Genomic DNA, 18835 nt, shown 5'->3' with positions numbered 1-18835 from the left:
CAAAAGCTCCTGGACCTGCTGAATGCATTCAGAGTTTCAGGATACAAAATCAATGTACACAATTCAGTAGCACTGCTACACACCAACCACAACTAGGCTGAGAATCAAATCAAGAACTCAATCTCTCTTACAACAGCTCTTAAAAAATAAAATACTTAGGAATATACCTAACCAAGGAAGTGAAAGATCTCTACAGGAAAATCTACAAAACACCACTGTGGAATGAAAATATCCACAACACAAACAAATGGAAACGTATCCCATGCTCATGGATAAGTAGAATCAATATTTTGAAAATAACTATACTTCCAAAAGCAATCTACAAATTCAATGCAACTCCCATAAAAATGCCATCATCATTCTTCACAGAACTAGAAAAGAAAATCATAAAATTCATATGGAACCAAAAGACAGCCCACATAGCCAAAGCAAGGCTAAGCGAAAAGAGTAAGTCTGGAGACATCACGTTACCTGACTTCAAACTACACTACAAGATTATAGTTACCAAAACAGTATGGTACTGGTATAAAAACAGGCATCTGGACAAATGGAAGAGAATAGAGAACCCAGAAATAAAGCCAAACACTTACAGCCAACTGATCTTCAACAAAGGAATCAAACACATAAAATGGGGAAAGGACACCCTATTCAACAAATGATGCTGGGATCATTGGCAAGCCCCATGTAGAAGAATGAAGCTGGATCCTCATCTCTCACCTTATACAAAAGTCAACACAAGATGGATCAAAGACTTAAATCTAAGACCTGAAACCATTACAATTCTAGAAGATAACATTGGCAAAACTCTTCTAGACATTGGCTTAGGTAAAGAGTTCATGACCAAGAAAACAAAAGCAAATAAAACAAAAACAAAGATAATAGATGGGACCTAATTAAACTAAAAGGCTTCTGCACAGCAGAAGAAATAATCAGCAGAGTAAACAGAAAACCCATACAGTGAGAAATAATATTTGCAAACTACACATCTGACAAAGAACTAATATCCAAAATTTACAAGGAATGCAAACAAATCAGCAAGAAAAAAAAAATCTCATCAAAAAGTGGGCAAAAGACATGAATAAACAATTCACAAAAAATATATATACAAATGGCCAACAAACATGCAAACATTCTCAACATCACTAATTATTAGGGAAATGCAAATCAAAACCACAATGAGAAACCACTTTACTCCTGCAAGAATGGCCATAATTAAAATATCAAAAAATAACAGATGTTAGCATGGAGGTGGTGAAAAGGGGCACTTTTACACTGCTGGTTGGAATGTAAACTAGTATAACCACTGTGGGAAACAGCATGGAGATTCCTTAAGGAACTGAAAGTAGAACTACCATTTGATCCAGCAATCCCACTACTTGGTGTCTATCCAGAGGAAAAAAGTCATTATATGAAAAAGACACTTGCACATGCATGCTTTTAGCAACAAAATTCGCAAATGAAAAAATATGGAACCAGCCTCAATGCCCATCAACCAACGAGTGGATAAAGAAAATGTGATATATATATATGTATACCATGGAATACTATTCAGCCATAAAAGGGAACAAAATAATGGCATTTGCAGCAACCAGGATGGAGATGGAGACCATTATTCTAAGTGAAATAACACAGGACTGGGAAATCAAACATCATATATTCTCACTTATAAGTAGGAGCTAAGCTATGAGGATGCAAAGGCTTAAGAATTACATAATGGACTTTGGGAATTTTGCGGGGAAGGATGGGAGGTGAGTGAGGAATAAAATAGTACACATTGGGTGCAGTGTACACTGCTTGGCTGATGGATGCACCAAAATACCAGAAATTATCACTAACAATTTTTTCCATGCAACCAAACACCACCTGTTCCCCAAAAACCGTTGAAATAAAAATAAATAAATAAATAAATAAATAATAGTATAAAATGGTTATCCTCCAATAATTTCACTGTTAAACTTTCCTTTCATTGCATTTTACCCCCTTCTCTCCCATGAGTGAGTGCTAGCAACCACAGAAAGGAGGCATGCCCCCATGGACAGTTAATCTCACAAATTAGCTTACTCCCTGCTGTGTCTTCGTTCTCCACAAGGTTTCTTTGAATTCCTTCTTCATGCTTAGCCTCCTAGCAGGATCTGCTCCTCTGGTTCCTCCTGCAACCATTTAAAGCATGCTTCATTTATTACCAGGCCTTTCTAGCCTGGCCACCCTTAGTAAACACATTAGGCTTTAGCTTCTCAAGTGGGCTGTCTGGCTCCTCCAGGTAGCCATCTGCGGCCCCCACCTTCCCTTCCTTCTGTCTCACTTTACAACTGGAGTTCCTTATGGGCCAATGGGATGTTCTTCCTCTGTCTCTTAAGACCATTATTGTCAAACTCTGAAACCCTAAAGCATTTTTTGCTTTTTATTAAACAAACCAACAGAAAATGTCCCTGGGCTCCCCTTGCCATTCATGTAATTATATAAAAAACTGGAGTCAAGAACCTAGTCCACTTAGCCTGGGACCTAGGAATTACCATGCCTTCTCAAGCATCTTTTCGGCATAAGCCCTAAGGAACCTCCTCAAAACAGGGGAAGGTTTCAAATCTTCCCTGACTCCTCTAACCATCTACACCATTTATCTAAGTGTCATTATAGACTAAAACAACCCTATGTGGAGGTCTCTTCTCTTCAAGCTTTGGCGGAGGTACAACTATTGGGTTTCTTAAAGGGCCAGGATCATTGAGAATATAAAAGGCAACAAAATTACTCCTGTATCAGATACTACTCCACCCCCTTGCCTGGAATAGAGGCAAGAAAGATGTCACCAGTAAAATATTAACCAAAAGGAGACTGGGGAAATCTTTCCGATTAAAAGAGAGAAAGCAGAGACAAAAAGAGCACACAGCAAGAATCAACCAAATCCAGAGCTCCCTAAGTGCAAGGTGAGGGGCATTTTGCCTTCCTTGGTCTGGTGAGGGATGCCTCACCTTCATAAGTCATTGTAGGAATGGACAGGGAGACACCTCTTTCATCCTACAGTTCTCCTTTGTCTTCTCTTTAAAATGGATAACCAGACTTCCATACCCCAAGATTCACCCCTTCTGAGATGCATCCTTAAAAATTTAGATAAATTCAACCCTCAAACCCTAAAGTGAAAAAAAAAAAACTATTTTTCCTTTATAAAACCAGAGGAAATCTGGCTGGAGAACAAAAGTACAAATTTTAATACCATCCTCCAGCTGGACTTTTTCTGCTGCCATCAGGGCAAATAGTCAGAGCTCCCCTACTTACAAACCCTCATGGCTTTGAGGGAAGACTCTAATCTTTGTAAAGCTTATAAGCCAGATCCCTCTGTCCTACCTATGCTTAGCCACCATAAACTAGGGGCCAAAAGAAAATCCTATAGCCTTTCTTAAAAAGCTACAGGAAACCCTTATTAAGCACACCAACTTAAACACAGAATTCCCAGAGGGACTAGGCCTAAAGGACCATTTCTTCACTCAAGCCACCCCAGACATTAGGAGAAAATTGCAAAAGTCAGCCTTAAGACTCAGTGCCTCTATGCCAGAAATCCTTAATTTAGCTTCATTGGTCTTTTATAACTGGGATCAGAATGAGGAATACAGGGTCAAGAAGAGAGAAAAACAAAGAGACAGGAGGAGGCAGGCTCAACTATTGGCTACTTTACAAGTCTTCCAGACCCCACCAAGCTGCCGTAAAAATACGCTCCCAGGTAACTGCCATCAGTGCAAAAGACCAGGCCACTGAAGAAGGAACTGCCCAACTGGAAGAAAGCCCCACATGAACTCCCCCCTTGCCATAAGCTCAGCCACTGGAGTAAGGATTGTCCCAGGAGCCAAAAGACTCCCTCGCTGGATCCCCCATCTAATGATGGCCTTGAGCTGAAGGGGCCCTCCACTACAGCCAGCTCCCAGATCAGACATAATCATTAAAGGAATAGAGCCAAGGGCAACTCTGGAAGTGGCAGGTAGGACTATAATTTAAAAAAAAAAAATACAAGGGCCACCAAGTTTGTGCTAACCTTCTTTGGAAAACTTTCCTCCAAATCTAGTTAGGTGATGGGGGAAAATAGCACCCCCCAATAAAGATTCACACCCACTTTATATTGCATATGGGGATCAATTACTATTCTCCCACCAGACCCTGGCAATGTCCGAATGCCCCACACCCCTTTTGGGAAAGAATGTACTTCCCAAGGTGGGTGCCTCCTTAATATTTACCCAACCTCTGGATTCATCTTTCCCCCAGTGGCCTTATTTCTCCCGGGAAAAGCTGCCTAAACCTTTAACCAATGACTTCAATCCAGGCAGTCCTACCTCTGGTTTTGTAGACAGCTCACACATCCATAAAGCCCTAGCAAGAAATCTAACCAAGCTATTCTTGATGAAAGACAACTTCTACAATATATACATAACCTACTCCTTTGCCCCACCCACCACAGAGCTTGTACAACAACATGCAATACAAACCTTAAACTTTCTAGCAAAAGAGGATACAAAGTATTCAAAGCTAAGACAGAATTTCATACCTAGAACTAACTGAATATATACACAGAGTACTGCTGGCTAGTGACCCCTTCAACAACCAACAACTTGTATACCTGCCAGGGTCGCAAGTCCTCATTAAAACCTGGAGAGACTGGTCACCTGGGTCTCAGCTAACCCCCTTATGGAAGGGTCCTTTTACTGTCTTACTTTCCACCCCAACAGCTATCAAAGTTCCTGACATCTCTAGTTGCATATATCACTCCCAAAAAAAACCCTGGGAAGGCTCCAAAGAACAGGAAAAGAACCAACACCCAGTTACTCTTCTGAGCCATTGGAAGACCTGAAGCTTCTCTTCAAACAAAAAGATAAGCAAATGGCTCCTCCCTCCTCATCTCAGAGTTTTCAGGCCCAAAAACATCAAACAGATAATGTTACCTAGGTCATAAACCGTTTCAATGACTTTTGATAATTATTCAACTTGCCTGCTTTAGAGTAATTAAATTCTTGGCAAGGCCTGGGGACATGTGGAGCTAGCTATGCCCTTGGCTATGCTATAAAAAGTCAGACTTACCTATTCCTCTCTAACAATTGGAGGGGAACTTGCTCATTAATTTATCTTTCCCTTGATGTGGCCCTCCTAAACCAACATCAGTCAGTACCTATCCCCCTTCCCTCCGAGTCCACATCTCAAAGAGTGGTCATAGCCTTCCTTCCCTTACTTACAGCTCTGGGATTAAGAACTGGAGTAACTAAAATAAGAACAGGAGTGTAGGAATTTTAATCTTTCAGCAAATGCATACCACCTTATCCCATGAGCCAGGACAGGCTCTTGAAGAGACAACCAAAGCCATTGGTTGTCCAATGGCTTGACCAGCAATTTAACTCCCTAGCAGGGATGGGCCTCCAAAACCAACACGCCTTAGACATCAGCACCTCAGCCCAGGGAGGAACCTGTGCTACGCTCAGAGAAGAATGTTAACCAGTTAGAAATCATACAGGGCAGCATTCAACAACCACAAGAAAAAGCTAAACATCTACAGGCAGCTTCAGGCCCATTCTCAGGGACATGGAACATCCTCAGTTGATTCTGACCTCCTCTTGGCCCACTCTCCACGGTGCTCCTTCTTCTCCTCTTAGGCCTTTGCTTGGTCAATTTGTTAACTAAATTTATTTCTTTCTGCATTCAGGCTACCAGTCATCAAATGAGATTACAGCAAGGATATAACATATTACATTTGCAGATCCCAACACCTATGTAAACACCTCTCCCTTGAATGCAGGAAAAGGTTCGAGGAAAAGGAGGGGCTCCTGACAGAGGGCAAGAGAAGGAGACCCTGATGAGTTAATTCTGTATCAGCAGGAAGTAGTTACAGAAGACCCAAGATACTCCTAGACTCAAAAATTGTTAGGGTCTCAAACTTTTGAGGGGGGAATTTTGGAGTAGGCAGATAGTTAAACATGAGCAGGAAAGGGAGCCCCTGAAGGAGAAAGCTCTGGAAAATCTCATGCCCTAGAGACCACCTAAAACATACATGCAAAATATAAGCAGATAAGAAGGGAAATACCTATGCAGAAAAGAACACCCAGAAATGCCCCTTACAATGCTCAGTAGTTGCTCACTCTGCAGTTAACCTGTCAGAATGTAGCTAGCCACATGCTGATAAGAAGGGAAAAAGGATCAAATGGGGAGGGATAGCATTAGGAGATATACCTAATGTTAAATGACGAGTTAATGGGTGCAGCATACCAACATGGCACATGTATACATATGTAACAAACCTGCACGTTGTGCACATGTACCCTAAAACTTAAAGTATAATTTTAAAAAAAAAGGGAAAAAGGACAAAGGGGAAATTCCTAAGAGATACGCAAGCAAAATAAGTACAGATTTAACAGCTATATGACCCTCCAGGGGTTGTGGTCATGAGGAACACCTTAGGTAGAGTTTGTATTGATCACTGGGCCCACATGTGCACATCAACTGACAGTAAGGGAGAATCTCACAAACCTGAGCAGGAACTACTACATGGAGACAAGGGCAGAGACTTAAGACAGAAGTGGGAAACTGTACAAAGACAAAGGCAGAGACTTAAGAAAGAGGAGGGAACTTAAAGAAACAGTCCAACATAATAAAAACCACAATGAAGAATTCTTGGGTCTGCTCCCAGCCAGGTCAGCCCAGTCCTCTCTTGGAGCGTACTCTTATTTCCTTAATAGATCTTTTGCTTATTTTATTACTTGGTTCTTGACTGAATTATTTCTCCTAAGTAGAACAAGAACCAAGGACCCCCATACTTGCTAGGAAGATAATGACCCTGTAAGTTAGCATATTATTTTCCCCATTTCAAGATTATGAAATGGGCACAAAGAGGTTAAGAGTATTATTCAAAGTAACAGAGTTAGCAAACAGAGAAGCTTCTAACACAGACAATTTGACTCCAGACATCATTCTATTAACTAGTATACTATACTTCTCATGTTTCCTTCTCTAACACCAAACTAAAAGAAAATTCTCGGAGGAAGGTATTGTACCTTCTTCCCATTGCCAAGCATGTTATTGTAGGTACCATAGGCTCTTGGTCCCTTAAAGGTTTGCTAAAATTCACTGATATCAGGCAGATTGATTAACAGGAGAAAAGGCATACAGTTGTATGTAACGCATACACACAGTAGCTTCAGACTAAAGACTCAACTTTCCAGTGACATACAGAAACTTACCTAGTATCCCAAGGACACAGTAAAGAATGCAGATTCACAGCATGGCCAGAAACAGGTTATGTTGGTAAATCAGGTTTAGTGGCAAGATGGCGTGAACCCGGGAGGCGGAGCTTGCAGTGAGCCGAGATCGCGCCACTGCACTCCCGCCTGGGGGACGGAGCGAGACTCCGCCTCAGAAAAAAAAAAAAAAAAGAGAGAAAGAAAGGAAGAAGCTTGGCTAGCAAAGGTGGCCTTAATATGTAGATGAAGCCTCTTTCTGAGAGAACAGATGGCAAATATTTCTTTTCAGACTTTTAAAGGTGTCGGGCTCAATCTCTTCTGGATCTTGGAAAAGTCATATTAAAGGAGAGAGGGAAATGGCTGCATTAATGGGGATTCTCTACAAATGCAAATTTTCCCCACTCAAGACAGCTTTGCAAGGCCACTTCTGTCAGGATGGCCAAGCAGAAGCCATTTCGAGATATGTCAAAGAAATATATTTTGGTGTAAAATATTTTAATTTCCTTCGTTATATAATTGTGTAATAGCTGCTTAATATTTTCTGTATGACTAAATGATAACATGAAGTAAAGTTCAAATTAATGCTCAATGTGAGTTCAAATATATTATTATTTCAAAAAATGACAATATACCAATAACTTTTATATTGTCTTCACAGAATTTTGAAAAATATCTATGTATTGATACTCAGCATTAAAAATATGAGCCTCCAAACCAACTCAGATATGCTCAGATATGCAGCATAGGTGCCTAAAGAGATATTAAAATGTTTATTTCCATATATTATATAAAGAATATTTAATAATTCTACATATATCTTGATAGAATTCATTAACAATGAGCCAAAACTTTTCAAAATAATTTGAATTCTCAAAAATTGATTGAGTTAGACTATGTATTCCTTGGAATGTGATTTTCCTAATCTTATATATCTTTTTATGCTTTTCATAAATTTTCAAACATGCTCCTACCAGCTCATCATGTTAAGGGTCTAACACTCAGATGAATAATACCTTCACCTTCAAAAGTAAAATGTTCTTCTAATGTAGGTGCTATTTGATTCTTTCACCTATTTCACAGAACATTATTAACTCAACAGCAGCCTACTTCATGTCTCTTTCCAGTTACTATCCACCATCAAAGACAACCATTACTGTTTCAGGTAGTAATGATTTTTTCCATTTTTTATTACTGTGTAATAATACCTTATATGAACACACTATCCATTTTACTGTTGATAAATATTTGGATTGTTTTTAGTTTGGGGCTATTCTGTACAAAGCGACTAAACACATACTTCTATGTGTATCTGGTGAATATATGCACTCATTTTTCTTGGGAATGTACCTAGTAGAAATCGTTGGATTATATGTTCAACATATGCTCAGCTTTAACCAATATTACAAATTTTTTTCCAAAATGTTTATGCCTATTTACACTTTCAACAGTGTATGAAAGTTGCAATTGCTCCATATCCTTTCCAGCACATAGTATTTTTAGTTATTTAAAAGTATTCATTGTAGTGAATGTGTAGTAACTCACTGTGGTTTTCATTTGCATTGTCCTGATGATCTTTTATATGTATATTGTCCACTTGAATATTCTTTTTTTGGTGGGAGAGGAAGAGCCTATTTAAGTCTTTTGCCTTTTCTATTTCTCTTGAGTCTCCCTTTACTTTACTTATTGCTCTGGATGCATGTCTTTTATTGTACAAAAACTTTAAAATTTATTTTCTCATTTTATTGCTTTCCTTTCACTCTTTTATGTCTTCTGATGAAAAGATATTTTTAATTTTAATGTGGTTGAATTTATGATTTATTTTCTTTATGGACATTACGTTTTGTATACTGGTTTAGGAAATCTTTGCTGACTCCAAGCTTTAAAAGGTTTCTTTCTTAACCTTTAGTCTTACCTTTTATGTTTATGTCACAATACGTTTTGAATTGATATATTTATATACTGAGAGGGAGAGATCAAGGTTTCATTTGGATATCTAATTAATCCTGTACTCTTTATTAAAATATGTATTCTTTCCCCAATGAATTTTAGTGGAGATTTGATCATGTGACTCTATTTCTGAACTGTCTGTCATGCTCCATTGTTCTATTAGTCTATTTATGCACAATTTATAGTGTCATAATTACTGTAGCTTTAAAATAAATATCTGAATATTTGTTGGTGTAAGTCTGATAATATTAAATCCTCTAGCTTTCATCTTGTTCTTTAAGATTGTCTTGGCTATTCTTGTCTATTCTATTACAATTTCTTATAAATTTCAACATGAACTTGTCAAATTATATGCAAACATACATACACACAAACTGGCTGATTTTCGGGGGGGCTTGCATAATCCTACAGATAAATTTGAGGAGAATTGACGTATTTATAATATTGAGATTTCCAATTCATTAGACTGGTTTGTCCCTTTATTTTACCTTATTTAGGTTTTCTTTAATTACTCAGTAGTGCTTTTCAGTTTTCTCTTTAACTGATGTTGTGTTGAATGTGGTGAGTCTTATTTTCTAGATTTTTTTTTAAAGATTTTCTCTTTCACATTAGTTTTAAGCAGTTTTATTGTTATATGTCTATGTGTGGCTTCTTTTTATATTATTCTGCCTGAGGTGCATCACAATTTTTGAATTGGGGTTTAATGTATTTTGTTCATTTGGGAAAAATTAACGCTACTCTTTTGCTGTCTATTTTCCTGAAGATATTGATGATAATAATTTTAAAGTCAAAGTCTGATAACCAAACAGACAGATTCCAAGTGGGTCTTTTTCTGTTGTCCAGATCCTTCTTTTGAAGTTTATTTTTGTTATGCTGGTTAATCTTTTATTGAGTGCCAGGCATTGCCTATGAAAAATTATGGAAGCTCTCAATTTGATTGTCTTTCTCCAGAGAAGATTAACTCTATCTCTTATCCAGCCTGCAAAGAGGCAAGTCACCTGTATCTAATCCTGGAATGACATGATCCAAGACTAGTTTGCAGTCTCTATAAATTCCTTCTCCCATTTTGCTTCCAATCCTAGACTTTAAACCTTCATGGTTTAAATGAGAGCCTGTAGAGTCTCTCAGCTATGCTACTTCATAAGGGATCCTGAACTCCAAATTTTTGCTCCCAGGTCGTGAAACTGCAAAAAACTCCACTTTGCTCTTCAGCTGTTTTCGGCTTGGTTTCTGACGATTTTGCCCTGTGCAGCTTAGTGAGAAAAGGGCTCGAGGAGAAAAATGGCATCAAGTATTTAACCGAAGTATTTGTGCTTTCCTTCTCTTTGGGATCTTATCCCCTTATGTTATGATTCCTTTGCATATCAGAAGTTCAATATCTGTCCTGCCATTCTATGAGATTAACTAAAGCTATCCTCGCTTCTCTGCCTCTTTCTTGGGACTATGAATCAGCAAATGGACCAAGGGGAAAAATAATAGATAAAAACTTGAGTTTAGTTCAGTTACCTTTCCTTCTCTTTAGGATCTGGGCCTTGAAATTCTAGTTGTCTTTGAAACTATCCTGAGACCTTCAAAATAGATCTTGAATTTTATCCAGATTTTCTCTGTTATCATCAGGAGCATTGGTTTGCTGCAAGCTACTGTATCAAAGCCCATAACATGTATTTCTCTTTGAATTAATTCTAGTATGACAGAATATCATGGGTTAAAAATTCCACAAAGCACTCATAAAATACGATATTTATCATGTACTAACTCACAAAGAATAACTCAATAAAATACAAAAGCAAAAAACATACAAATTATTTTACTTTTTTCAACTTCAGGGAATCAACTAGAAAAAAATCAAAATACTAGCCTGAAACACAGAAGATGACTTAAAATGTTTAAAAAACTGTTCTAATTAACTTGTTTTAAGAATAAATCAAAACTGATATACAGAAAACTTAGATATAAAGAAAGCATGAAATCATTGCCTCTCAAAGTCTTAGTCTTAAAGTGGTTGCAAGAAGAATATGTGTAACCTTAATTGCTTTTATTGAAAACAAGTCACATAAAAATATATTAATTGCAAATTTATCTTAAGAGACAAGAAAACAAGAAGATATTCTGAAATAAATTGATACAAAAATACAAAAATTATGACAGAAAAATTAGAAAAATAAATACATAAAACAGTTTTTTAGAAATACAAATAAAATGAACAGATATTTGGAAATTCTCACCAAAAAACACACACAAAAAATTTAAGAATGATAAAATGTCATAGCTATACATATAAAAGAGAAACTGCTTTCAAGATGTAAAGGAGTTTTACAAATAAATTTGTAAATTTTGATGAAATGAGCCACCTTCTGGAAAATTAGAATTGAAAATAATTGTCTTAGTAGAGGAGATAATATTAAGAACTCAGTGACCAAAGAAAAAGTTTAAAAGTGAGGAAAATCTGTATTCCCACAAAGGCCACAGGTGAAATTTTGAAAACTGAAATTTACTATACTTAAGGGAAAAATATAAGAAGATAAAGTGGAAGCAGAAGAGGTTAAGCGACATAACCAATGTCACACAGCTGGAACCTAATGGAGCCTTTTAAAAAAAAAAAAACTTCTCTAGTGCATAAAAGCTGGAATAACATTGATATTAAATCAACAATATTTTAAAAATTAAAGAGTGTATATACTGATTTCACATATGATCATAGATGCCAAAATAACTAAAATATTAGCAAAATACTTTCAGAAAAGTCTTCAAGAATATATTATAAACAAGTAGGGAAAAAATTCTAATATTGCAATGGTGGTTTAACTGTAGGAAAAATATAATTGATAGGTTAAAGAAAAACTTATATGACCATCTAAACTAATGCTGACATAACAATAAAATGGAAAACAAAAACAATTTTAACAGAAAAAAGAAAATAATTAAAAATTATATGTAGCCTAGAAATAGAAGGATATGTTCTCAATGTAATAGATAAAAATAAAAATAAGAAATCAACAAATCAAAAATAAGAAATCAACATTTTATTTTCTAGTGAAACACTGAAGACAATCCAAGTAAAGTGAGGAACAACACAAGGATGCCTGATAACACAAGTATTATTCAACATGGATGTAGAATTCCTAACAAATGTAATTATACAGCACAAATAAGAAAAAGATATAAATATAGGAAGAAAAGGATTATTATTATTTGTGGCTTATTTGATTTTCTACTTACAAGATGTAATAGAATAAAAATTTAAATCTTTAGAACTAATAAGAAAATTTAATAAAGTGCCTGTATGAAAAGATTAATGTATAAGAACCATTAATGTTTTTATATAAAAACTTTAGCCAATTAAAAAAGGGAAAAAGATGTCACTCCCATAACAACATTTTAAAAAGTAAAAATAAACATAAGATCTAAGACCTATAAGAAGAAAGCTTTACTGAGAGACATAAGAAGTCTGAATAAATGGATAAAAGTACCGTCTTCTAGAAAACACAGAATCAATATTTTTGAGTCAATTCTCCCCATGTTAATCTATGGATTTAATGCAAAAATTGAATCAACATCTTAATGAGATTTAGGTGATTCTAAAGTTCATCTAGATGATCAAATGCATACTAACTGTGAAATTTGTAAAAAAAAAAAAAATTATTACAGAGGCACTCTTCTACCAGTTTTCAAATCCATTCTAAAATTTTAGTGATTAAAATAATGTAATATCAGTTCACATCAAGACATGTATTTCTAAAGAAAACAATATATACTCCAGACAGGCCCATGTGTATATATGCATGTCTCTGTGTTTTTATTCTTATACAAGATAAGGCAACATTTAAAATCACTGTTGAAAACATAGACAATTGAGTAAAGTGTGTTGACAAAATTAGAAATTTATTTATAAACCAGTAAATGCGCATCACATTCCCACACCACATCATATACCAAAGTAAAATCTAGATGAATTGGTGATTTAAAAATTAAAAAGAAAATAAAACTGAGGAGGAATAACTTCAAGAGCTCTATTGTACATTATAGTGACTATAGTTAATAACAGTATAAAGTTTACTCAAAAATTGCTGAGAGTAGATTTTACATGTTCTCACCACAATAAAAAGTGATAAGGCTGAGTGCCGTGGCTCATGCCTGTAATCCCAGCACTTTGGGAGGCTGAGGTGGAAGGATCACTGGAGGCCAGGGGTTCAAGACCAACCCTGACAACATAGAGATAACCTGTCTCTAGAAAAAAAAAAACAATTTTCTGGGCATGGTGGCATATGCCTACAGTCCTAGCTACTCAGGAGACTGAGGTGTGAGGATCACTTGAGCTAGGGAGGTCAAATCTGCAGTGAGCTGTGTCTGCACCACTGCACTCCAGCCTGGGTGACAGCAAGACACTGTCTCAAGAAAATAAAATGATAAGAATGAGATGTAATCCGTATGTTAAATAGCGTGATGTAGCCATTCCACAATGCATACATTTTTCAAACATCATATTGCACAACATAAATTTATATAATATTTACTTGGCAATTAAAAATAAAAATAATGTTGGGATGGGAAAGACCTTACTAAGAAAGAAACAAAATCCAGAAGCCATATAGGAAAAGATTAACAGATATAATTACATAAGAAGATAAAATATCTGTATTACAAAAGACACCATGAAAGGAATGCAAAAGAATAGACACAAGAGAGACCAACCCAGGGGTCTGAGAGATATCATTTACAGAAGTAAAGTATTAGAATTCAAAATGTATAAAGAACTTCACATTCATATTTTAAAAATCAAATACCCAATTAGAAATGTGACCAAAAGTATATATACTGACAATGCACAGAGTAGAAATGGCAAAATTCAATAACTAATTGAAAAAATTTATTCAACCTCACCAGTTGTCAAAATGCAAATTGAGAAAACAATAAAATACCATTTCCCTTTCAACAAACTGGCAAAAACAAAAACAAAAGAGTGATATCAATAATATCCAATTAGTAAGGGCTTTGAAGAATCAACATTCTCATACACTCTTGACAGTGCAAAATAGTACTGCCTATTATTTATGGGGCAATTTGACAATGTGTATCAAAATTGTAAATATCTGCACCTGAAAGAACAAAAATCCCTTATTTTTCTCCCTAAACAAGTAGCATGAAGGAGGACAGGTGTTGTTAATAAACTTAAACAATCGAGACTTTTTGAAAGTTTAATTTTAAAGTAATAGCAAAGATCTTTAAACTGTTAAAAACAAAACAGAGTTTGGGAAGTAAGCCTGAAGAAATTAAAATATCTCTGTACAAAAAACAGGAAGAATTAAATTTTCCTTGCTTCTGAGAAACAGGATTGAGGGAAGAGAAATCAATTACAGAAGGGATGGGAACACGGGAAGAAAACCCTTGCTTCTTGGCACAGTGATCAAAGACTTTTAAAAATGGGAATTATCATAGTAGGTTTTGGGCATTTTGTGTTTCTTCAATGCAAAACCTATTATAACTCCTCAAATCTTGAATAAAGTTGTCTTTATCTCACACACACACACACACACACACACACCCAAACATGCACACACCGTTCTTGAAAGGACACACTTCTCTTGTTTGTTAATTACATATGGCAAGGAAAGACCAAATATTGGCTACAGCCAACATTAGACATAAAGGTCTGCCAGCCCTCAACAGTTCTATAAATTACAAACCAAAAATCCAATAATCAGAATTTAAAAGACGAAGCGTCTATTTGAGTGTTTTATTTTTATATAAAATTGACAGACAAAAGCAGAGTTCTACATTTGGTACAATGTGGTACAGGATAGGGACCCCATTTGTTGGATGGCAAGATTATTCATAAACTAATTCACAGGAAACAGGAGCTGAGAAGCAAGGATGTCCACGAGAGAGTGAGATTCTTATGAATTTTCAATGATTAGAGATGGAATAAATCTTATCTACTTATCTAGATATAAAAAGCAAGATTAACCCAGTTGATATTGGTTCATACTCTGCAAAAACTGAGTTCCAATTCCTGGGATCTATCCTAAGGAAATGGTAGCATAAACATCCAAAGCTTCATGTGCAATGATGTTTGTTGCAACATTATTTGTGTTCAAAAATTTGGACATTAACTATATGCCCATCAATAAGCATGGTTAAAGGATAAGAAAAATATGCACCGGAGGGCAGTTCCAAGATGGCTGAATAGGAACAGCTCCAGTCTACAGCTCCCAGCCTGAGTGACACAGAAGACGGGTGATTTCTGCATTTCCAACTGAGCTTTGAAGAGAGTAGTGGTTCTCCTGGCATGGAGTTTGAGCTCTGAGAACAGACAGACTGCCTCCTCAAGTGGGTCCCTGAACCCCGAGTAGCCTAACTGGGAGGCACCCCCCAATAGGGGCAGACTGACACCTCACACGGCTGGGTACCCCTCTAAGATGAAACTTCCAGAGGAACGATCAGGCAGCAACATTTGCTGTTCAGCAATATTCACTGTTCTGCAGCCTCCGCTGCTGATACCCAGACAAACAGGGTCTGGAGTGGACCACCAGCAAACTCCAACAGACCCGCAGCTGAGGGTCCTGACTGTTAGAAGGAAAACTAACAAACAGAAAGGACATCCACACCAAAACCCCATCTGTACATCACCATCATCAAAGACCAAAGGTAGATAAAACCACAAAGATGGGGAAAAAACAGAGCAGAAAAGCTGAAAATTCTAAAAATCAGAGCGCCTCTCCTCCTCCAAAGGAAGGCAGCTCCTCACCACCAATGAACAAAGCTGGATGGAGAATGACTTGGATGAGTTGAGAGAAGTAGGCTTCAGATGATCAAACTTCTCCGAGCCAAAGGAGGAAGTTCCAACCCATCGCAAAGAAGTTAAAACCCTTGAAAAAAGATTAGACAAAAGGCTAACTACAATAACCAATGTAGAGAAGTCCTTAAAGGACCTGATGGAGCTGAAAACCGTGGCACAAGAACTACATGACGAATGCACAAGCTTCAGTAGCCGATTCAATCAACTGGAAGAAAGGGTATCAGTGATTGAAGATCAAATGAATGAAATGAAGTGAGAAAGGAAGTTTACAGAAAAAAGAATAAAAAGAAACGAACAAAGCCTCCAAGAAATATGGGACTATGTGAAAAGACCAAACCTACGTCTGATGGGTGTACCTGAAAGTGACAGGGAGAATGGAACCAAGTTGGAAAACACTTTGCAGGATATTATTCAGGAGAACTTCCCCAACCTAGCAAGGCAGGCCAACATTCAAATTCAGGAAATACAGAGAATGCCACAAAGATACTCCTCGAGAAGAGCAACTCCAAGACACATAATTGTCAGATTCACCAAAGTTGAAATGAAGGGAAAAATGTTAAGGGCAGCCAGAGAGAAAGGTCGGGTTACCCACAAATGGAAGCCCATCAGACTAACAGTGGATCTCTTGGCAGAAACTACAAGCCAGAAGAGAGTGGGGGCCAATATTCAACATTCTTAAAGAAAAGAATTTTCAATCCAGAATTTCATATCCAGCCAAACTAAGCTTCATAAGTGAAGGAGAAATAAAATCCTTTACAGACAAGCAAATGCTGAGAGATTTTGTCACCACCAGGCCCGCCCTACAAGAGCTCCTGAAGGAAACACTAAACATGGAAAGGAAGAACCAGTACCAGCCACTACAAAAACATGCCAAATTGTAAAGACCATCAAGGCTAGGAAGAAACTGCATCAACTAACGAGCAAAATCACCAGCTAACATCATAATGACAGGATCAAATTCACACATAACAATATTAACCTTAAATGTAAATGGGCTAAATGCTCCAATTAAAAGATACAGACTGGCAAATTGGATAAAGAGTCAAGACCCATCAGTGTGCTGTATTCAGGAAACCCATCACACATGCAGAGACACACATAGGCTCAAAATAAAGGGATGGAGGAAGATCTACCAAACAAATGGAAAACAAAAAAAGGCAGGGGTTGCAATCCTAGTCTCTGATAAAACAGACTTTAAACCAACAAAGATCAAAAGAGACAAAGAAGGCCATTACACATGGTAAAGGGATCAATTCAACAAGAAGAGCTAACTATCCTAAATATATACGCACCAAATACAGGGGCACCCAGATTCATAAAGCAAGTCCTTAGAGACCTACAAAGAAACTTAGACTCCCACACAATAATAATGGGAGACTTTAACATCCCACTGTCAACATTAGACAGATCAACGAGACAGAAAGTTAACAAGGATATCCAGGAATTGAACTCAGCTCTGCACAAAGTGGACCTAATAGACATCTACGGAACTCTCCACCCCAAATCAACAGAATATACATTCTTCTCAGCACCACATCACACTTATTCCAAAATTGACCACATACTTGGAAGTAAAGCACTCCTCAGCAAATGTAAAAGAACAGAAATTATAACAAACTGTCTCTCAGATCACATTGCTATCAAACTAGAACTCAGGATTAAGAAACTCACTCAAAACCGCTCAACTACATGGAAACTGAACAACCTGCTCCTGAATGACTACTGGGTACATAATGAAATGAAGGCAGAAATAAAGATGTTCTTTGAAACCGACAAGAACAAAGACACAACATACCAGAATCTCTGGGACACATTCAAAGCAGTGTGTAGAGGGAAACTTATAGCACTAAATGCCCACAAGAGAAAGCAGGAAAGATCTAAATTTGACACCCTAACATCACAATTAAAAGAACTAGAGAAGCAAGAGCAAACACATTCAAAAGCTAGCAGAAGGCAAGAAATAACTAAGATCAGAGCAGAACTGAAGGAAATAGAGACACAAAAAAACCTTCAAAAAGTCAATGAATCCAGGAGTTGGTTTTTTGAAAAGATCAACAAAATTGATAGACTGCTAGCAAGACTAATAAAGAAGAAAAGAGAGAAGAATCAAATAGACACAATAAAAAATGATGAAGGGGATATCACCACCGATCCCACAGAAATACAAACTACCATCAGAGAATACTATAAACACCTCTACACAAATAAACTAGAAAATCTAGAAGAAATGGAGAAATTCCTGGACACATACACCTCGCAAGACTAAACCAGGAAGAAGTTGAATCTCTGAATAGACCAATAACAGGCTCCGAAATTGAGGCAATAATTAATAGCCTACCAACCAAAAACAGTCCAGGAACAGACAGATTCACAGCTGAATTCTACCAGAGGTACAAGGAGGAGCTGGTACCATTCCTTCTGAAACTATTCCAATCAATAGAAAAAGAGGGAAGCCTCCCTAACTCATTTTTTGAGGCCAGCATCATCCTGATACCAAAACCTGGCAGCAACACAACAAAAAAAGAGAATTTTAGACCGCTATCCCTGATGAACATCAATGCAAAAATCCTCCATAAAATACTGGCAAAGCAAATCCAGCAGCACATCAAAAAGCTTATCCACCATGATCAAGTGGTCTCCATCCCTGGGATGCAAGGCTGGTTCAACATATGCAAATCAGTAAATGTAATCCAGCATATAAACAGAACCAAAGACAAAAGCCACATGATTATCTCAATAGATGCAGAAGAGGCCTTTGACAAAATTCAACAGCCCTTCATGCTAAAAACTCTCAATAAATTAGGTATTGATGGGATGTATCTCAAGATAATAAGAGCTATTTATGAGAAACCCACAGCCAATATCATACTGAATGGGCAAAAACTGG

The 18835-nt window shown here is 37.0% G+C and overlaps 1 long non-coding RNA gene across 1 annotated transcript in view; it reads right to left on the bottom strand.

The window, feature by feature from the left end:
• LOC134809335 (uncharacterized) overlaps window positions 1-7265 on the bottom strand; it is a 285051-nt gene extending 277786 nt beyond the window's left edge. Inside the window, exons 1-2 of the long non-coding RNA XR_010154793.1 lie at window positions 7206-7265; window positions 2062-2150 (exon numbers count right to left, since the gene is read on the bottom strand). This is a non-coding gene — a long non-coding RNA (uncharacterized LOC134809335). The remainder of the gene's footprint in view (window positions 1-2061; window positions 2151-7205) is intronic.
• Window positions 7266-18835: the final 11570 nt, after the last annotated feature.

This window comes from Pan troglodytes, chromosome X (assembly GCF_028858775.2).
Source record: "Pan troglodytes isolate AG18354 chromosome X, NHGRI_mPanTro3-v2.0_pri, whole genome shotgun sequence".
Classification (NCBI taxonomy): domain Eukaryota; kingdom Metazoa; phylum Chordata; class Mammalia; order Primates; family Hominidae; genus Pan; species Pan troglodytes.
This window is presented reverse-complemented; position numbering and strand designations above follow the sequence as displayed.